The sequence below is a fragment of the Callospermophilus lateralis genome, chromosome 4 (genome assembly GCF_048772815.1).
Source record: "Callospermophilus lateralis isolate mCalLat2 chromosome 4, mCalLat2.hap1, whole genome shotgun sequence".
NCBI lineage: Eukaryota > Metazoa > Chordata > Mammalia > Rodentia > Sciuridae > Callospermophilus > Callospermophilus lateralis.
Window position 1 is genome coordinate 8,594,560 of NC_135308.1, and position 23,576 is coordinate 8,618,135.

General features: G+C 34.9%; 1 protein-coding gene and 1 non-coding gene across 2 annotated transcripts in view; one reads left to right on the forward strand and one right to left on the reverse strand.

Moving 5' to 3' along the window:
- Fzd3 (frizzled class receptor 3) overlaps positions 1 to 23,576 on the reverse strand; it is a 68,209-nt gene that overhangs the window by 11,763 nt on the left and 32,870 nt on the right. The gene's annotated exons all lie outside the window — the stretch shown is intronic.
- Trnas-cga (transfer RNA serine (anticodon CGA)) lies at positions 10,515 to 10,587 on the forward strand. The gene has a single exon. It is a non-coding gene; the product is annotated as a tRNA-Ser (tRNA).

Genomic DNA, 23,576 nt, shown 5'->3' on the forward strand with positions numbered 1-23,576 from the left:
TCAAGTCTTCTTTATTGATGAATTTTCTGTTTACCTTTCAGTTTTATTTTTTGCAGTGCTGGGAATCAAATCCATAGCCCAGTGCATGCTAGACCAGGGCTCTACCAAAGAGCTATACCCCTAGTCCCTACCAGTTTTAATAGATACCCTATAATCTCTCACAAGACTGTGAACTTGTCAATTCTATTTAATCTTTCACAAGACTGTGAACTTGTCAATTAATCCTGTTAATTTTCACTTTCAATTTCACAATAGATTGCTCCAGCTACTCATTTTGCTTCATTAATGCTCTTCACCTTAAACTACATTTTTTTCTAACATTAATGCTGCCATAGCTTTCTTCCCTATTTTTACACGTTTTCAAGGATCCCTGCCCCCATTTAACCATGTATTTCTTTAAATCTGTTTGGGTTAATTGTGCCTTTTTAAAAGCAGTCTGTATTTTACCTCCTCTAAAAACTCTTTTACTCCCAGACTCAGGAACAGTGCCTAAAACACAGTAGGTATTCAATATATTTAATATATTAATATATGTGTTTTTAAATTTTTATTTTTTAAAGAGATTATTTTTTTTAAATGGGCCTTTATTTTGTTCATTTATTTATGTGCAGTGCTGAGAATCGAACCCAGTGCCTCACACATGCCAGGCAAGCACTCTACCACTGAGCCATAACCCCAGCTCCTAATATGTGGTTTTATTAGGGAAAATACAGTTAAAATTATTCAACATCTCCATCTTCTTCTTCTTTTTTTTTTTCACATGACAGTGTTTCTTCAATTACTTATTTCTTTATTATTTTCCAGGTATTTCAGAGTGATTTTGACAAAAATAATTATTTTGATTATCATTGCTAATTAACTTTGCCAAAAAGTATATCTACTCCTACCTTTAGGTTCCCCTTCCTTCTTCCTAAAAAGATGCCCTTTTAGATGCCTTTTCAAATAGGGCATATCAAAGATAATTTAAAGTCTTTGTCTAAAAATATCTTTATTTTGCTGTTAATATTTTTCCCCTTAAACTTGAATGGTGGTTTAATGAAGTGAAGTTATCATCTCAGTGTTTTTAAAGTTCATTGGCTGTAAACTCCTATTGTTGTTGAAAAGAGTCTAATCCATACCCTTCTGGAAATCTATTTTTTTCCCTCTCTGGTAGCCTTTAAGTTTTTCTTTTAGCTTTTGTTTTATAGTTGCACTAAATGTTTCTCTTTATAGATGACTTTTGCTTTTCCTGTTCAGTATTTAGATTGTGCTCTTAATCTGAGGACGTAAGTTTTCAGTTCTAGAAAACTCTTATTAGCTCTTTGATTACTGTTTCTTAGTTGTTCTTAGAACCTCTTCTGGAACTATACTCTCAGGTGTCTTATTCTATTTTTAATGTTTCCTAGCTGCATAATTACATATTTTTGAGTATTTTCTGTCTCTCTGTATTCTGCATACTGGGTAAACTTTTCAGAACAATTTCCTACTTCAGTAACTCCTTCTTCAACCATGTCTAATTTAGTTTTCATTCTATGATTCAATTTCCATAAGTTCATATTTTATTCTTAAGATGAGTAGTCAGTTCTTATACTTAGCTGTCTATTCTGACTTCATGTCTTATTCATCATAATTTCTTCTTTTAAAATGGTTTATCTTTTGACGAATCTTGAACATATTTATTATTTTTTAACATATTGTTTTGTTTTGTTTTGAGTTGTGTATAGACCCAATGCCTTTGTTTGTTTTTATGTGGTGCTAGGATCAAACCCAGTGCCTCACACTTTCGAGGCAATTGTTCTACCATTGAGCCACAACTCCAGCCCCATAATTATTATTTTTTAAGTTTTTAATAAAATCAGTCTATTTCATCTGAGAGTGAATGAATTTTCTGATTGTTGACTTTGTTGAATGTCTTCTAGGTTTAGCTTTTTTCTTTTTAAAATAATGCTTTGGAATTTTAGTTTGCAAATTTTTTTTTTTTTTAAACCAGGGGTTAAACTCAGGGGTGCTTAACCACTGAGCTACATCTCCAGTCCATTTTATTTTTTTCGACAGGGTCTCGCTGCAGCTGAGGCTGGCCTGGAACTTGCTATCCTGCTGTCTCAGCTTCCCAAGAAGCTGGGATTACAGGCATGTGTCTGGCCTAGTTTGCAGACCCATAGAGGGTTCTGTCTTTTTCATCCCTTTCCATTTATCTCGTCCTGTCTAACATCTTTCTGTTTGCCTTTACCATTGCCCAGCGGGGCCCTAGTTGAAAACCAGGTGTCCTGTAGGTGAATGGAAGCTCCATATATCAGAACTACTACAGGTTCTGGCAGTAAGCCACTGCTGAATAGCTCAAGTATTGTTCAGTTTTTAGGCCTTCTATGACTCTAGATAAGTATTTTTTATATAAGCCATGGCCTCAGGGAACTTTTTTTAAAAAATATTTTTCATTGTAGATGAACACAATACCTTTATTTTATTATTTTTATGTGGTGCTGAGGATTGAACCCATTGCCTCACACATGCTAGGTAAGCACTCTACCACTGAGTCACAACCCAGCCCAACCTCAGGGAATTTCCTATACAACCCTCCTTAAAGGAGCAGGGCAGCCCAGCTTGAAATTCCTACTTTTAACTACTGAGCCTAGCTATGGACTCCTGACTTCTGTGACACTTTATCTTCCCAATACCACATTGAAATTGAACTCCCAGTTACCTCCAGCCATTTCCAGACCTCAAATCCGGTAGGTCCATGTTTTCATTTCTAGTTGTGAATTTGCATTTCTATTATACAAATTAGTTTATGTTGTCTTCTGGATTATATTAAAAATTTTTTCTTATTATGTTTTTATCTATTATTGGCACAGAGTATAGTTGGATTGGTTCAAAACATAGAACTTAAATCACAATCATGACCTGAAATTAAGGTATAATTCTTTCAGGTTTCACATAAAATTATCCAGTCAATTCTACTACTCAAAGAATATTACTGATTATCATAGAAGTAAGTTTTGATAAGTACTCCCACCACACTAATAGAAAAAAATACAAATTAAAGAAGCCACAAAATAGTTAAGAACTACAATTAACAAGAAGACTAAAGCAGATCACAGACTACTTGATAACAAATACAATGGCTTTGTGTTGGTACACTTATTCTAATACTGCTGTGTAGCACCAGTTATCAATGACCATCTTATATTCTACCATGATTTCATCTCAATAAGACATTACGTTTTCTTTTTGGCCTCCTATTCCTGCTGTCTTAGTCACTCATCTCTTTTTGGCCTCCTATTCCTGCTCTCCTAGTCACTCATCTCTTTTCTCTAAATTCAATCAATGCTATCAAGTACTCGCTCAGAAGTCATCCAGTCCTGCTCTTATCTAACATATGAATTTACTTTCAACTAAGTTTTGTACTATGAACGCAATTAATATAGCAGTACTGATAAATTACAAGGTTGCTTTGTCAATATTCAAATATCTCTAATTGTTCTGCCTAGTTTATTGTGCAGAGCTATAAAGAATAGGTAACTGGGGCTGGGGTTGTGGCTCAGCGGTAGAGCACTCACCTAGCACATGCAAGGCCCTAGGTTCAATCCTCAACATCACATATAAATAAAGGTATTGTGTCCAACTACAACTAAAAAATAATAATAAAAAGAATAGCTAACTGTAGCCATTCAATAAGGTATGATATCATGCCGGAAATAAAACTAAGTAGTGAAGTATTGGGAATGAAGAGAAAAAGGACTAGCCAGAAAAATCTAAGAGAAGCAACTAAAAAACTAATAGAAATAATCAAAGCATTCAGTAAGTAAGTTGGAGAAGGTTAATATAAAAAAATTAGATGTTTTCTTGTATAAAAACCAGGTAAGAAACATAATAATGAAAACAAATTTCCTTTATAGAAACAACAAAAACTTGGGGCTGGGACTGTGGCTCAGCCTTAGAGCACTTGCATAGCATGTGTGAGGCCCTGGGTTCGATCCTCAGCACCACATAAAAATAAATAAGCAAAGGTATTGTATCCAACTACAACTAAAAAGTAAATAAATATTTTAAAAAAGAAACAACAAAAATCATAAAACCCTAGGAATAAACCTAACAAGAAAGTAAAAGAAGCTGGGCATGGTGTAATCCCAGTGGCTCTGGAGGCGGAGGCAGGAGGAACAGGAGTTCAAAGTCAGCCTCAGCAGCTTCGAGGTGCTAAGCAATTCAGTGAGACCCTGTCTCTAAATAAAATACAAAATAGGGCTGGGAGTGTGCCTCAGTGATTGAGTGCCCCTGAGTTCAATCCCTAGTACCCCCCCAAACCCCCCCCCCAAAATAAATAAAAATAAAATAATAAAACTAAAAGGCACATAGAAAAACTGATATGGAGAAATAAATAAAATAAATATACCACATCTACGTGAAAACTCAATGTTTTAAAAATGTCAATTCAATTATCTCCCAAATAAATTATATACAATTAATACAATCCCAAAAGATCACTAGGATTTTTCACAGAACTTGAAAAGTACAGAATAAAAAGTGGCATTTCAAATATGGGGAAAAGATAAATTGTTTAATACATGATATCAGAAAGGCTGGCAATCCAATCCACTTGGAAAAAAATAATCTGGATGCCACTTCAAACAGTAAAAAAAAAAATCTAGAGAGAAATAAGTAATAAAAGCATGAAAAAATATAGAAAATTTATAATGGGATGATGGTTAAAAAGGCTGTTTTAAAAAATGTAATATGAAAATAAAAAGCTATAAAAGGAAAAGAGCTTTGACTACTAAAAATTTAATACTTCTATGGAATAAGAAACCATAAATTGAATTAATAGACAAGTGACTAACTAGGAAAATTAACTGCATTATCAATCAATAAAGCAAAATGACAGAAAAGAAAATGAAGGATTAGTAAAGATAAAGAAAGTAATTATAAAACAACAAAAAAGAAGCACTAATCAGTAAATCCAATAGTATCACCTAAAAATAAGTAAATAGACCATTCTCTAATCTGATCAAAACAGTAAAGTGTAGAAAAAAAGTATGTACACACATACACATGAGGAGACAGCTACAAATCCAGCAAAAATAAAGGCCTTATGGGATTACCTTGTTCAATTCTATGTAAACAAACTCAAAAGTTAATGAAAAAAAATGGTAGGAAAATATAATTGAACAAAACTAGATGAGATGGTAAACAGATAAATTATAGAAGAAATAAAGTCATCAAAGAGCCACCTCCTGGGCTACTTATGATAGAACCCCTTGCAACATTCACAGCACCACTTAAAAAAAAAAAGTTACCTCCTTCAAAAAAGCCCTAGACTTGACAATGTCACAGGAAAGTACAAATGAACCTTAAAGAAAATATAATTCCAAATTGTCCTAAAACACAGAAAAAGAAGAAAACCATTCATATTCTTTAAAACACACATAAAGTGAGACTTAACCAACCACATAAAAAACAAAAAATGTGTATCTCACTAATGAATTTTTGTGCAAATAGATTCAATAACAAACTAAAGTTCAGAACAATGTAGGAAAACAGGGATAGTTCAATGTTAGTAAATTTACTTATAAATTCAATATATTATTATTCCAAAGAGAAAACATGATAATCTTCACGGGTACTGAAAAGGTGTTGATAAAGTTATCCATTCTTGATATTTTAAAAATTATACAAAAATACAAATGGATAGTGAGAAAATCCTTAAAGAGACAAAATATGTCTATCTTAATTCAAGAATCACAATCATGATTAATTGGAACACCAGAAGCCACTAGAAATATTCTCACTAAGATCAGAAATATTACTATCTATTGCTACCACTCTTTTTCCATTTTATTTATTTATTTATTTATTTATTTTTTGTAGTGTAGGGGATTGAACTTAGGGGTGCTGTAACTCTGAGCCACATCCCAAACCCTTATTTTACTTTTTATTTTGAGGAAGGACCTGGCTAAGTTGCCCAGGCTGGTCTTGAACTTGTGATCTTCCTGCCTCAGACTTCAGGGGAGCTAGGATTAGAGGTAAGAGCTAGGATTAGAGGTATCAGCCACTATGCCAGGTCACCATTCTTTTTTTTTTGTTGTTGTTTTATATATTTTTTAGTTTTAAGTGGACATAATAACTTTATTTTATTTTTATGTGGTGCTGAGGATTGAGCCCAGTGCCTCATGCATGCTAGGTAAGCGCTCTTCCACTGAACCCCAACCCCAGCCTAGGTCACCATTCTTAATTAACCTTATTTTAATAGCCCTAGACTACAATGGACAAACTGTGAAACTGTGAGAAAATAAATATCTGTTGTTGAAATCACTAAGTCTGTGATATCTTGTCATAGTAGACCTAGCAAATGAGTTCACCCTAGTGAGAAAAGGAACAAAAACAAAACAACAAAAGCCTAGGAATAAATTTAATACGAAAAATGAGGAATTTGATGACTCTTTTAAAGAGTCCCTTAAAATGGCTCAAAATTGGCTAAAAAGAATCACTATTATGAAAGTGTTGAATTTTCCTTGATTTAGTAATTTTAAAAAAGTATGTGTGTGGAGGGACAGGGTACTAGGAATTGAACTCAGCAGCACTTACCCCCAGCCCTTTATTTAAATTTTTTAAAAATTTTGAGACAGTTAAGTTGCCCATTAGGGCCTCACTAATTGCTGAGGGCAGCTTTGAATTTGCAAGCCTTCGCCTCGGCCTTCTGAGCTTCTGGGATTACACATGTACTACCGTGTCCAGCTTAGTAATTAAAATTTAATACACTTTCAAAATTCCAATGAAAATACCAATAAAGTTATCTGGGAGTTAGACGATTCTAAAGTTTACATGGAAAAAAACAAATAAGAATAATCAGGAAAATCCTGAAAAAGAGATTTAAGCTATAATAAATAAAACTGTGTAATATTGGGGCATAGTATTTGTATTTAAAATAAATGGTATTTCAAACCACTCAGAAAAAAAAACTATTCATTCAATAAATGGATTCTAGGGCTGGGGTTGTGGCTCAGTGGTAGAGTGCCTGCCTAGCATGTGTGAGGCACTGGGTTCGATCCTCAGCACCACATAAAAATTAATAAACAATAAAGGTATTGTGTAAAACACAAATAAATGGATTCTAGATGGACATCTAGAAATAGAGATTAAGTTATATCATATTTAATACAAGATAAGTTGCTAATGATTAAAAATTCAAATGTTAAAAAAATTCACATAGTAGGAATGGTGGCACACATCTGTAATACCAGCTACTTAGAAGGCTAAAGCAGAAGGACTATAAATTTGAGGCCAGTGTGGGCACTGGTGAGACTCTGTCTCAAAAGAAATAAAGTTGGAGGTATAGCTCAGTGGAGGGGCACATGCCTACCATGTGTGAGGCCCTGGCCCTGGGTTCCATCCCCAGTCCTGCAAGAGAAACAGAGAAAGGGAGAGAAGGAACCATCAAGTTCCAGATAAAAGCTTTTATATTCTTGGTGTGGGGGATACTTTTGAACAATGACACAACAGTAGAAGACATCAAAGTAAAGAAAGATGGTGAAATGAGATGGACATCATGACCCTAGGTACATGTATGATGGCTGTACATTGTGTACAACCAGAGAATTGAACTGTTGTGCTCCATTTGTGTACAATGAATTGAAATGCATTCTGATGTAAAATATTACTAAGTAGAACAAATAAAAAAAGAAAAGAAAGAAGTGTGACTACATAAACCCCCACATTCCTGAACTGCCATAATTCTCATAATATGGTCAAAGACAATAAAAAAAGTTGGCATAAAATTATTGCAAATCACATGGCAGATAAAAGCACTGATTTTGTTATAAAAACCTCTTCAATTAGAGTCCATAGCATGAATAAACAGAGAAAATATATAGACATATATATAGTTTTACAAAAAAAAAAAAAAAACATAAAGAGCTCAGGTTCATAGTTAAATTTACATGGTAATTGTTTGTGTGTGTGTGTATATATGTGTGTATGTGTGTGGGAGGTGCTAGAAATCAACCACAGGACCCTGTGCATGGTGGGCAAGCATTCTACCATTGAGCTAAGCCTCCAGACCTTTTTGTTTTTAAGTTTGAGATAGGGTCCTGATAAATTGGCCAGGCTGGCCTGAAACTTGCAATCTTCCTGCCTCAGCTTCCCTAGTTGGTGTAATTATAGGTGTGTGTCCCCACACTCAATCTGTTGCCTCTTAACAGTCTGAATGATTGGCACCCAAACAGATATGAAGACCAATGGAACAGAACAGAAGACAAAGAAGCAAAACCACATACTTGCAGTCATCTGATACTTGACAAAGGTGCTAAAAATATATTTTGGAGAAAAGATAGCCCTTTTAACAAATGGTGCTGGGAAAACTGCATATCTATATGTAGAAAAATGAAACTAGTTCCCTATCTCTCACTGCACTAAAGTCAAATCCAAATGGATCAAAGACTTAGGAATTAAGACTAGAAACCTTGCAACTGCTGGAAGAAAATAGGGTCAACACTCTATCATATTGGTGATGACACACTGACTTCCTTAACAAGACCCTCAAAGCCCAAGAAATAAAACCAAGAATCAATAAGTGGGGTGCCATCAAATTTAGAAACTTCTGCACAGAAAAGGAAATGATTAAGAGCATGAAGAGAGAGCCTACAGGATGGGAGAAACTCTGCCAACAACTCCTCTGACAGAGGATTAATAGCCAGAATATATAAAGAACTCAAAAAACTTACCCCCACCACCCCCCACACACAAAACAAACCAAATAATCCAATCAATAAAGGGACAATATAACTACACAGAAATTTCTCAAAAGAAGAAACACAAATGGCCAACAAATATATGAAAAGTGTTCAATGTCTCCAGCAATCAGTGAAATGCAAATCAAAACTAGACTAAGATTTCATCTCACTCTAGTCAAGATGGCCGTTATCAAAAACATAAACAATAATAATGCTAGTGAGGTTGTAAGGAAAAGGTACATGTACATTGTTGGTGGGACTGCAGACTAGTACAATCACTTTGGAAAGCAGTATGGAGATTCCTCAAAAAACTAGGAATGGAAACACCATATCACCCAACTATCCCATTCCTTGGTATTTAGTCAAAAGAAATAAAATCAGCATGCTAGAGATTACAGTCAATGAAGAGAGAGTTTTAATGTTTCAATGTTTACATAAGCACAATTCACAATAGCTAAATTATGAAGTCAACCCAAATACCCATCAACAGATGAACAGATTAAGAAATTGTGGTAAAATACACAATGTAGTCTTACTCAGCCTTAAAGAAGAATGAAATCATAGCGTTTTCTGATAAATGGATGGAAACGGAGAATATCATGCTAAGTGAAATAAGTCAGACTCAGAAATTCAAAGGTTGAATGTTAAGAAAGGAAAGGGGGTGGGGACAAGATATCATAAAGATATAGGAAAGATTAGTAGTGTAGAAGAAAGATCAAAAGGGAGACAAGAGGGATGGGAAAGGGGAGAAATGAAGAATTAAAAAATCATGTTATGTGCATATATAAATATATCACAAAATTTCACCTTTAAGTAGGAAGAACCAATCAAAAATAAATGGATGAGCAAAAGGAAGACCATTAAAGTAGAGGAAGGAGAATGGGGTGAGGCTTGGGGGGGAATTGGAAACCAAAATTGAATTTCATTCATGTATGATTTTTGTCAGGATAAACCTAACTACCGTGTATAACTATAATGCTCTAAAAAAAATTAAAAGTCTGCAGGAACTAGCTCCAGCACACAATTAGATATAAGACTAATGTGCCCACTATAAGCATGGTTTTATGCAATTACATATAATATCTATCATATTACACTATTTGTGCAAATATTAAGTATGACTCTTGGTGTGCTTTATTACACATCACTATGCATTGTTCTCCACTGATGTGTGAGAAACCACTCCAAAACTTAGTGGCTTAAAATAAGAATCTCTTCTCTCTCAGAGTTCTGTGATTTGACTGGGCTCAGTTGGGTGATTCCCACTTGGGCTCTCACATGTAATTACAGTCAGATGATGCCTAGGGCTGGAATTATCTGAATGGAAGATGAAGCAGATATACATAAAAAATGTTTCTGCACTCAAATACCTGGTATCTCAGCTAGGATGGTTGGAGAAGGTGAGAGCTGTCTAAGGTGATCTAGGTGATCTCTCAACCTCTTGCTCTCTACTTCCTTATCTTTAAGCAGCCTTTCCACATATTCATGGATGGCTTGGGCTTCCACATCTCTGTGATCTCACAGTAGTCTGAATTCTTACTGGAGGCTAACTTCTCTCAGAATGAGTATTATAGAACTTGGTAAAAGCTTCACGGCTTCTTATGACAGCCTTAGGGTCATGCAAATCACTTCTGTGGCATACTACTAATCAAAAGCAAGTCACAGGACCAGCCCAACTCAAAGAAAGGGACTACATAAGAGCAAGAGGTATGATTTATGGCTGGAGTCTGGGGGTGCCTGTCTTTGAAGAACAGCTACCAAAGGGATCAAAATGTTTAAAAAAATATATAGTAAAATGTAAATCGTGGGGCTGGGGATATAGCTCAGTTGGTAGAGTGCTTGCCTCGAATGCACAAGGCCCTGGGTTCAATCCCCAGCATCACCACCAAAAAGAAAAAGAAAAAGAAAAAGAAAATCATGGTTATGTCGATATGGGAGGCCTTTTCTCTTTGAACATGTTTACGATTTTAAAAAAATTAAGATTATTCATATTTTTATTAATAAATATGTTCTCACCATGTTGCCTAGTCTTACCTCGAACTCACAATCCTCCTTCCTGAGCTCCAAAATAGTTGGCTCCCACCATGCCTGGCTTGCATTTTTTTTTTTTTTTGGACTTACTCAGGGGTGCTTTACCATTAAACTACATTTACAGCACTTTTTATTTTGAGACAGGGTCTTGCTAAGTTGCTTAGGATCTCACTAAATTGCTAAGGCTGACCCTCAAACTTGAGATCCTCCTGCCTCAGCCTAAATCACTGGGATTACAGGTATATACCAACATGCCTGGCTCCATGAAAAGGATTATGTACATGTAATCAAAATTGACAAAACATTTAATCAAGAAAACTTTTAATCTATTAATCGAATGCCAAAGGTTTACAAAATACAATGTAAGTTTGGCTTATGATATATATCAATATACATACTACAAATTAATTGCTCTAAGAAACTATCAACAATTATATTAATATTTAAGCTTTAGTACAGAGAGAATATCATAAATATTTAAAGCAAGCTATTGAAACAGATCAATGATCAACTTGATAGACATTATGAGTTTAGAAATAATCAATACCTAGGACTTTTATCTATATTACTTACATACATACATACATACATACACACACACACAAACACAAACACACACTCCTGTTTGCATTCTCCAATATGTATTCTCTGATATGACATATTATTTCTACTTCTTTTTTTGGTGGTACTGGGGATCAAACCCAGGGCCTCGTGTACACTATTTAAGTGCTCTACCAAATGAGCTACAGCCCCAGGTTGGTATTTCTTAAATAAAGATTTTCACATATTATTAAGAAGGAAAAAAATCAAGATAGTATAAAAAATGGGTTGAGGAGGGAGGGGGAAAGTGCTGGGGAGTGATAATGGCCAAATTATATGGTTATACTGTGTGCATGTATGAATATGTAACAACAAATCCCATCATTATGTACAACTATACTGCACCAAAAAAAAGTGGAAAGAAAAAAAAAAAGAGCTGAAATGGGCAAGGTACTTGGAACTATGCTTAATACCTCAAAAATATGTTCCATGACACTCTACTGTCCCAAAAGATATTAGCAGGTTACTCATAATAAGAGTCCAAGGTAAAATTTAATACAGATATTATGATTCCCCACAAGAAGAGATTATACATTAGTACAGAGAAGGTCCTGAGAAGATCTTGAAGTAGGAGGATTGTTGCTTCTAAGCTGATAGACAAGGAATTGGAACAAGTATATTCCAAGGCTTCTCCTAGTCTATTTAATCTGGACAAACTTTCTAGGAGAATGGAGACCAGTTGTTATATCTAATTTCATTATTTTCCTTTTCCATGATTTAAAGTCTATCATACTAGTTAATATGTACATTAACCATGGTTGTATACATCCTTCCGCTCACAAAAAAAAAAAAAAAAAAAGAGAGAGAAAATCCGTATAAAGTACAGCAAGGGGAAGAAAGCAGACAATTTATAAGCATGCTTCAATCCCATTTATGTGTATTTAATAAATAGTCAAATAAGCATCGATTGAAAAGTTATTTGTAAATGTAGAGTTGACTTACATAAGTAATATAAAGAATAGGAAGATGGCCAGAACTTAAAAATTGAAACTAATAGAATTATTAACAAAGAAGTACAGAGGAAGATCTCATGGGGTGGTCACAGAACTAGAAAGAAGTACTATGGATGTGAAAAGAGCAGTGGTTTTAGCAATGTGACCTGGGTCAAATAACTTTATGACTTTGAGCTGATGAACCAGCTGCAATCTGAATCTCTTCTTAGAGATTTGGTATAAGCCCTTTGGCTTGTAGATGTAGAATCAAAGTCTAGGGAGGTGAACTGATTTACTCAAGGTCACACAGTTAATTAATATAGTCACTTAAATACAGAGTGCTACTATGTCCTGGACAAGAGATAGAGCAGTAGATGAGCCAGAAAATTTCCTACCCTTGAACTACACTCTAGGGGAAGTTGAGGGTGCTTTGTTGTCAATATTCAAGGAAGTAAAGAAAACTTAGCATTCCAGGTAGCAGTAAGAACTAAAGCATGAGGGGCTGGGGTTGTGGCTCAGTGGTAGAGGGCCTGCCTAGCATGTGTGAGGCACCAGGTTTGATTCTCAGCACCACATAAAAATAAATAAGGGGCCACCAACAACTAATAAAGTAGTCAGTAAAGATCTCTCCACCACATGATATTAAGCAGGAATTTACAGTATATTCTGGAGTATAAATATTCCAAGCAGAAGAAACAGTAATGTTAATAATTCTGAGGGAGCAAATCTGTTGTCTTTGAAGAAAAATAAGGTGGCCAGTACAGTAGAAATTGAGCACATTATGAGATTAGATCAAAGAGCAGGCAGGGGTTAAAAGATATGGCTCTGCAGGCAATAGTAAGAAATATGGATTTCATTCTAAGATTAAGTCAATGCAGGGTTCTGTTCAAAGAGGCAACATGATCTCACTTATATTTTAAAAAGGTCATTTTGGCTACCATGTTGAAAATAAACTGTAAAGGAACAAGAATAGAAGCAAGATAAGATTAGAAGCAAGATGAATCAGAAGGCCATTGTGGAATTACTGAATGAATTGGATTAAGGAAGATGTGGAGGTGGAAAGCAGGATATGGACTGGATATGAGGTACGAGAGAAAAGAGGAGTCAAAGACGGCTCAATATTTTGGGTCTGAACTAGTGAATAATACTATTTACTGAATGGGGAAAAACTGGGATGGGATGCAGGCAGCAGGTTTAAGGATAAAAATCAAGAATTACATTTTAGATAAATTAGTTTCAAATGCCTTGTAGACTTTTAAATGGAAATATGATGTAGACAGATCTAGAGCTCAGAAAAAAGACTGCTTTATACAGTCTAAAACATGGGACTGTATAAGATTATCCAAGGGCTGGGGATGTGGCTCAAGCGGTAACGTGCTCGCCTGGCATACACAGGGCGCTGAGTTCGATCCTCAGCAGCACATAAAAATAAAGATGTTGTGTCCACCAAAAACTGAAAAAAAAAAAAAAAAAAAAAAGGAGAAAAGATTATCCAAAAGGGGGAATGGGATAATGGAAGGTGGGAAGAGGATGGGATGCACATGGCTAGGTGAGAAATTCTATTTTCCAACTTTTTTTTTTTTTTTTGTAGTTGGATACAATACCTTTATTTTATTTATTTACTTTTATGTGGTGCTGAGGATCAAACTCAGGGCCTCACATGTGCTAAGCAAGAGCTCTACTGCTGAGCTACAACCCCAGGCCCAACTTCTATTCTTTAGGGTCTTAAGCTACAAAGTACTGTCTTTTGTAAATTATCATTGCTCACATAAGAGTAATGCTTGAGTTATAGGGAAGGAGCATTAAAAGCAAAATCAAAAAGAACAAAAGCAACAACAAACTTTCATACATAGAAACTGAAGAACAGGGATGTAGCATGGAATATTTGGTATTATAAGGATCTAGTTAAAGCCAAAATCCCAGGGAAGACATGTCAGCACCTGCCAATGGTAGGGACACAGTGAGAAGGCAACTCAAGCAACATGGGCTGTGCACATGCTGTAAGCACAGTGTCAGCGTGAGAGGGCCAAGATACCGAGGGATGGGGAAAACAGCCACGCCATTGCTATAAAGGAGTTTGAGTGCTTATCTAGCATGTGAGAGGCTTTGGTGTGACACCCAGCATCACACACACATCCCAGATACTCAGGAGGGTGAGGCAGGAAGATTGTAAATTCAAGGCCAGTCTTAACAGCTTGGTGTGAGACCCTGTCTCAAAAACTAAAAAGGACTGGGAATGTAGCTCAGTGGTGGAGTGTCCCTGGGTTCAAACACCTTGTAAATGAAGAAAGAGTTAGGAGAATATATTATATTATCTGGTTATAAATCACACAAAGAACACAAAAATACTGAGATAGTGGTATGTAAAACAGGATAAATACTAGCTAGAAGGACAAAGCTCACTTAAAAATACTTGAATAAAGGAAAAGAAATATAATATTCAGTTTTTATTTTATAATGAACTACAGATTTCAAAATATTCACAAAATAAATCAGTTCCTTGTATATTAAAACAAATGAGAAACATTAAAAATATTCTTTCTTTTATACATATCCCTGAAAACCCAATATTCCTCCTGATATCACAAAATATAATCTTAGTAACTAAGAAAACTCACTTGACATATTTCTTTGATCTATCACCTGGGAAATGAAGGAGAATTTCCAGCAAAGGAGAGACCTCAATGTCTATCATAAGCTCCATCTCAATTACTGTCCTCCTACCACAACAGCTCAGCTAGCTATAAACAGACTATAATCACTACCTTCTGAACTATCGATTTTCACTAACACCACTCATATTAATATAACTGCAATATGATTTTGTTCAACCATCATATGAAAAACATTGATCCACATTTACTTTCTCCTATTTAGATCCATAAGCCACCAAAGACCCTGGGGATTAAATTTTTTTTAATTAAACAGAAAAAAATTACTCATGCAAAAGGAGAAAAAAAAGCCTAAGGCATATTTATGATTATTTGGTGGCCTAAGTTCAAATTTTGCTTTTGAGACCTTGGCTTTGAATCAGGTTGGCACAAGTTCTTAGTTTCTTTCCTTATCAAGTAGAATCTTTACTAATGGAGACACAGGTTGCATTAGATTTACTTTTATTTTTAAAATAAATTCATTACAAAATGTTGACTTATATCAAGCCTGTGGTCATCTAAAACCCAGATAAAAATGAACTATTGATTAGGCTCCTCACGCTGAGTCTGTCATACAATGGGTAAGCAACAATTCTTGAATAGAGCCTTTTCATTCCAATTTTTATTCATTTTTAATCATATTACACCTTTTTTATTTTTATTTTTTTTTTTTGCATGGTCATTAGGATTGAACCTTGTGCATGCTAGGCAAGAACTCTACCGCTGAGCTACATCCCCAGGCCTTTTTACTTTGATACAGGGTTTTGCTAGGTTGCCCAGGTTGGCCTTGAACTTACAATCTTCTTGCCTCAGTCTCCACAGTACCTGGAATGCAGCCATGAGCCTTTACTTTCATTATGCTTTGGAAAATCACCTACTTGTTCTATCAGATATAAAGGCCTATTGTAATGTGATAGTAATTAAGAGAGTGTAGCACAGAGATAGAGAAGTAGACCATGGAAGACAATATCAAAATGAGTTTCACATGTGGAAACTTGATTGATGGTGGAGGTAGCATTAGAAGTGGTGGAAGGATGGACTAGTCAGTAAGTGGTGCTAACTTGATAGCTACATATTTTTAAAATGGCATCTATCCTCATATCAGATATAAAAATAGATTTTAAAAACCTAAACCTAAAAGGCAAAATTTTTAAAACTGCTAGAAGAAAATACAGGAGAATGTTTTCATGTCCTCAGGGTACAGATTTCTTAAATAAGATACTATTTAAATAATTAAAGAAAAAGACGAATAATAAATAATATATACATTAAAATGTAAATTTCTGTTTATCAGTGGATACCAGTGAAACATGAAAAGCTCAATTACATGATAATCTATAATGAATAAAACTGAGAATTAAAATAGAACATATATATTTGTGTGTATGACTAAACAATTCTCAGAAGAAATCTGAATAGCTAATAAAGGTAAGAAAAGAATTGACTCACCAGTCATCAAGGAAATACAAACTAAAGTAGCAAAATGATTGCCAATAAGACTGGAAAAATTAATATATCAAGTGATGGTAACAATATGGAACAATAAAAACTTTTTATACTTTTATATAGGATTCTAAACTGGTACAACCACTCTGGAAAGCAATTAGCAACATACAGCTAAATTTTGGGTACCAGGGGTTGAACTCAGGGACACTCAAACACTGAAGCACATTCCCAGCCCTATTTTATATTTTATTTAGAAACAGGGTCTCAGTGAGTTGCTTACCACTTTACTTTTGCTGATGCTGGCTTTGAACTCACAATCCTTGTGCCTCAGCCTCCTGAGCCACTTTGATTACAGGCATGTGCCACTGCGTCTGGCCTCACATATCTTATAACTCACAAAATTCCAGTTTTAGGTAAAAACTTCAGAGAAATTCACATGGATGTGTAAGAATATTCAGAACAGCATTATTTATAATAGGTAAGAAATAAAAAAACTACCTACATATTCATTAGGAACAGAATAAACAAATGGGTGTGATACATTCATGCAAGAGAATGCTGAACAGCAAGGAAAGCAACAAACACGCATCACCACAGACAGATCCCATAAACATGAGGGGCAAAGGCAAGCTGCATAAAATGCAGATTTAAAAGTTTAAAAAATAACTTTAATAATGTGAATAAATGTTAAGTAAATATCAAAAAACACCAAATTCTAGATAATAATACTTTTAACGGGAGACGTGATAAAGGGTATCTATCTAAGGAGTTTTGTTAGTATTATTTATTAACTAGGCAGTAGATCCACTAGCATTCAACATATTGAATATACATACATATCTGTGCATCAGAAACATTTAAAATGCCTTTTAAAAAGAAGAGAGGTAGGTTAGGGCTGCCCCAAGGCCAACATCTCAGATAAGGAAACTCTCTGCAGCTGAAGGGTCTCTACTGACAAAATTTCCTGTACCTGAGTGGCAAATCTTTGGGGACCATCTGGCAGTGCATTTCCATGTCTGCCACAATAGTTTTATAAGGTACAAAACTCTAATTGAAAAGTTTTTTTTTCAACATTTTAAAGATAGTATAATACCACCTTTTGGTTTTTCATTGTTGCTGGGAGTCAGTGGTTATTCTGTTTGTCTATTTTAGAGACTTCTTTCAATATTTTTGCCTTTGGTGTTCTGCAGATTCACCAAAACGTAGATTTATGTGTATTTGTTGTACTAGGAAAATATATTACCTCCTTTATTGACAGATTCACATGTTCAGCAATTTTGGAAAATGTGCGGCCAATTTTTCTCTTTAAATACTGTCTCCCTTACACTTTGTGTCCCCCTCCCTCTGACTGAATTCCTATTAGGCCTTCTCACTTTATATTCCATGTCTCTTAACATCACTTTCATATTTTTCTTGCGCTTTTTTCACCTTTGTAACCAGTTCACTAAATTTCTTTTCATCTAGTTCACTAGATTTCTCTTCATCTTTGTCCATAACTACTGGTTTTTTTTTTTTTTCTTCCTATTTTGGTACTGGAAATTTAAGCTAGGGGTGCTTTATCTCTGAGGCATATCCCCAGCCTTTTTAAATATTTTGAGACAGGGTTTCATTAAGTTGCTTAGGATCTAAGTTGCTGAGGCTAGTCTTGAACTTGCAGTCCTCTTGTCTCAGCCTCCCTAGCCACTGGGATTACAGGTGTGTGTCACCACAGCAGGTCTGTATTATATTCCAGCAATGGAGTTTCTACTTCAAAAGTTGTTTCTGGAAATCTCATTTTTTTAGGGCTGGGGTTGTAGCTCAGTGATAGAGCCTTGCCTACCACATGTGAGGCACTAGGTTCAATCCTCAGCATCAATCACATAAACATAAATGAACGAAGTAAAGGTATTGTATCCATCTACAACTAAAAATATATTTTAAAAAAGAAATATCATTAAAAAAAAAAAACCTGTTATTGCCAGGCACAGGAGTACATACCTATAATCCCAGCAGCTCAGGAGGCTGAGGCATGAGGACTGTGAGTTCAAAGCCCGCCTATTATTTCTAAAAAGAATGCATTTATCATTATTCAGCATTTGCCAATTTTGTTATCTGGAGTTCTGATCTAAGCCTGTTGTAGTTACACTCTCAAGATGAGAGTCTTGTTTTCATAATGGAATTATATTATGAGATATTTGGTTGGGGAATCAGTGGGAATCCTATAGAAGGAGTTTGCTTCTGCTGACTGGCAGGAGGAAAAATCACCTGAAAACACTTTAGTCTCTGACCCTAGAGATCTAGGCTCAGCAAGGAAGTTCTGGAACTACCATTTGACCCAGCTGTCCCTCTCCCTGGTCTATACCCAAAGGACTTAAAAACAGCCTACTACAGGGACACAGCCACATCAATGTTTACAGCACAATTCACAGTAGCTAAACTATGGAACCAACCTAGATGCCTTTCAATAAATGAATGGATAAAAAAATTGGATATATATACAATGGAATATTAATCAGCTATTGCTGATTAATAAAATGATGGCATTTGCAGGTAAATGGATGGAGTTAGAGAAGATAATGAGAAGTGAAGTTAGCCAATCCCAAAAAATCAAATGCCGAATGTTTTCTCTGATATAAGGAAGCTAATTCATAGTGGGGTAGGGAGAGGGAGCATGGGAGGGATAGACAAATTCTAGATAGGGAAGAGGAGAGGTTGGAGAGGAAAGAAGGGGGCACAGGGTTAGAAGTGATGGTGGAATGTGATGGTCATTATTATCCAAAGTACAGGTATGAAGACAAGAATTGGTGTGAATATACTTTGTATACAACCAGAGATATGAAAAATTATGCTCTATATTTGGTAATAACAATTGTAATACATTCTGTCATATATAAATAAAAAATTAAAGATTTCATAGTTGACATAAACTTAGTACACGATTTTAATTTAATATAGTTACCTGACAAGTCTAAAGCTTTTTTCTTTTTTCGTACTAGGGATTGAACCCAGGGGCACTTACTCTACTACTGAGCTACATCCCTAGTCCCCTCACTTTTTTTTTTTTATTTTGAGACCAGATCTTGTTAAGGGCCTTGCTAAGTGGATGAGGCTGGCCTCAAACTTGAGATCTTCCTGCCTCAGCCTCTCAAGTCTCTGGGATTAGAGCTGTGTACCACCATGCTTGGCTAAGCCTTTTCTTTTCTTTAATATTTGTCAATGGACCTTTATTTTATTTATTTATATATGGTGCTGAGAATCAAACACAGTGCCTCACATGTTAGGCAAGCGCTTTACCCCTGAGCCACAACCCCAGCCCTAATAAGCCTTTTCTTAATAGCATTTACATCCACACATGTATTTCCGTTAGTTAGCTTTCTGTTACTGTTACAAAATACCTGAGTCAATCCCATATAAGAAGGAAAGGCTTATTCTGGCTCATGGTTTCATTTTACGGTCACTTGGTCCTGTTGCTTTGGGCCTGTGGTAGCATAGTACATCATGGTGGGAATACATAGTGGAAGGAACATGTTTACCCTAGAGAAAAAGAGGGGCCAGGGTCCCAACATTGCCTTCAGGGGAATACCTCCAGTGACCTAACTTCCTTCTACTGGGTCCCACCTCCTCAAGGTTCCACTTGTACCAAGAGGGCCAGACACTGTCAACCAAGGACTTAACTAACTCCTTTGAGAGACCTCTAATAACCAAAGAATAGCATTTGCTACTTATATTCCAGTTTCTTCTTACATGCCATGGGATTATTCATCATTCATGATTTCAAGTTTCTGTTACAGTGAGGAAAGAAAATAATAATACTAAGCAACTTAAGTGCAAAATTCTAGATTTTTACAATCTTTTCGACCTAATCTCTGACAGTTTATCTTATACCAACTTCAACAACCTTTTGTCCTAAACAATTTGCCTTTATCAAGCCTTTCCAAAGTAATTAACTAAAAATAAATTTAAAAAAAGAAAAAAAAACAAAGTAATTAACTTAGTTTTCATGAAATACTGCTTTCTTTTTCAACCTATATTTCATTGGTTTCTCTAATATTTAGTTCGATTTTATATTTTGGTGACATGTAGAACTGTTAAACTGGTTTTAAAATAAACAGTCAATTCACTATTAATATGTAAACTCTATTGGTAGAAAGAAGCAAGCACACATTCCAGAAAACAGCCACCCAATCCAAGCATCCAACAAGTATTTCCCATAAGTTTATATTATAGAGGGCCTGGGAAGTATATTCTAACCTAGCAAGCCAGTGAATCAGAAAGCCAATTATTTTGAATATATTTGGTAACTGTTTATGGTACTCTGATCTTTGTAGGAGCTCAAATCTCACCTCTTAGCTCTACCTCTAGGAAGAATGTGCTCTGATCTAGGTCAACAAAACTGAATTCTCAGAGTACAAGCCACTATACCAACAGATGTACATTTTGAGAGAGGAAGGAATAAAATGAAAAGAATTAGGAGAAAACTAATAATTCTCCTTTTTCCCCCTTGATGTGTATCCCTTCCACTGAAAGGACTGCTCTAATTAAGAGGAACCTGGGAGAAAGGAGGCAAAGAGAGGGTTGCTTATGAAGATTCCTGCTTTAAGCCTTAAAGGGAAGGCTTATCATTTTAAGATCTTCACTATCTCCAATTACAGTACAAGTGATAAGCATCAAGACCAGAAGAGGGATAAAAATTTCTAAAGCAAGTCAATTGGCCTTCTCATATTAAAAGGGGCAAGGCAAAGCCCTCTACACAGAGGCAATCCTTTCAAATGAACAGCATACGAGCAACAAGCAGTGGGGCTTTGGAACAGCAGCCACCATTCTCTTTCCCTCAGGCATGCAAAATATAACTGTAATGTTCACACAAGAATGTGTATTTGCATGTATTTGCATGCAAAGTGCTGTATTTGGTGGTATTTTTAAGACATCATTTATTTTTACTTCTTCCATAGTTATCTTCTGGGATGAAATGCTCTATTTTATTTTAGGATAAAGATGATAAATAGATACTTGTCTGAAAAATTGTTAAAGTAACTATCTGATTACTTTTAAACTTTAGGACCTGAGATAAGTTTTTCCTGCTCAATTATATACAGAGAAATATTTTAACTTGACTATGAAGAATTTTCATAATATGCTGTTCTAAATTAATCTTTGTATACTTACCAAACAACTTTGTATTTTTAGCTGTAGAGTATGATCAATACTGTATTCTTTAAAAAAATTTTTTTAGATGTTTATGGACCTTTTTTGTGTTCATTTGTTTATACGTGGTGCTGAGAATCGAACACAGTGCCTCACACAAGCTAGGCAAGCACTCTACTACTGAGCCACAACCCCAGCTCCTCAATACTGTATTTTTATTTATTTATTTAATTATGTATATGTGACAGCAGAATGCATTTTGATTCACTGTACACAATACTGTATTCTTTAAGGTGTTTTCACTTGGTGTTTTTTTTTCTTTTTAGTATTTTTTAATTGTAGTTGGACACAATGTCTTTATTTATTTTTATGTGTACTGAGGATCAAACCCAGGGCCTCACAGGTGCGAGGCGGGTGCTCTATCAATGAGCTACAGCCCCAGCCCTGATGTTTTTTTCTTCCAAAACATTTTATTATGAAAATTTCCATCAAAAGGCAAAGCTGAAAGACTTTTACAATGAATACCCATAATCTCACCACCTAGACTGCATCAGCATCTTACTACATTTTCCTTATCACATATCTATCCATAGATCCATTGCTCCATCTATTCATTATTACACCTTAATTTTTGATGGACTTCAAACTAAATTCTCAGATATTAGTAGACTTCCTCATAAGCACTTCAGCATATATGTCATTAACTAAAATTAAATATTTGCTCACATTTTTTCTTTTGATACATAAACTATATTCACAGCTTAGGCTATTGTGTTTATCAGAGGCCAAAATAGCAACTTCTATGTTTCATTATTTATCCAAAAGTGTAATTTGACAGTAGTTTTCTTCCTTTTATAGTAATAGTCTATAGTATATAGTATACTGCTTAGTCTATGTATTTATAGTATAAATGTCTATGATATTCTACAATATTTTCCTATAAAATAAGAATTTAATGAGTATTTTTTTCAGGGAATTCTCCTTTCTCTATACTATATGAAACTAAAGAATTTTGAGCAGAAATTAATTTGGCAGGATATTTACCACTAGTAAATGACTAGTCCCGCCCCCCAAAAAACCTATTAGTATTAGTAATAGGTTTAATTACTAATTATTAGTAATTAGTATTAGTAATACTAATATTTGTATTTTTTAAAAAAGACTTATTCACTGCCTTTAGTGATGGAAGCAAAAAACATACCCATTTCTCATATGGTCCTTTCATAAATAATGCTAACTCCTTTTGAAACTGCCTAGTAAGGGAAACATTCTTATCAGAAAATGAAGCTAAAATCATAATGAATTAGATTTAATGTTATTCTGCTATTTTTGTATTTTTCTGAATCAAGAGAAGATAAACAACAGATGGGTTGCCTTGTGTAGCTGGAAGAATAAAATAATGTTTGTTTTTCTATGAAAATATATTTTTTAAACTTTAGAAATCTACAAATGGCCCTAATGTGAATTTGATAGATTTAGCTAAGTTGCTTATACTACGGTGACATATTGCATTGGATTATATGCCTGAAAGATGAACAATGGAAGTGTCTTTAGGAAATGAAATGTATGCTTTTGAAAATCAACATTTAAAATTAAGAACAAAAAGATGATTCTGATACTCAACCCTCAAGAATTATGTACCTGTAACAACAGAAATTAATATTGAAATTTTGCTTTGAGCAAGGCACTCTGGTAAGAGGTTTAAATGTATTTTAATCCTCATAGCCACTCATGGGGTAGATATTACTTTAACATTATTTCCTGCATTTTACATGAAGAAATGGTAAAGTAGGGATAAAAACCCAGCCTGCCTCACTTTAAAGTCCAGTTTTTCATATCATTTTTTGTATGGGGGGCAGGGTGGCAGGGTTCTGGGTCTAGTGCCAGACAAGTGTTCTACTACTGAGCTGCAACTCCAGCCCTCAAGCCCAGTTTTTAACCAATATGTTATACTACACTCAAAAACTAGTATAGAAATACCCATAACCTTTGAGAATTTTAACTCATAAAATGCTTTGAGTCTCTTAGAAGGAACTAAATAAATAGAAGGAATTATTAAATTAAAGAGGAAAACCAAAAAGTATCTGGAA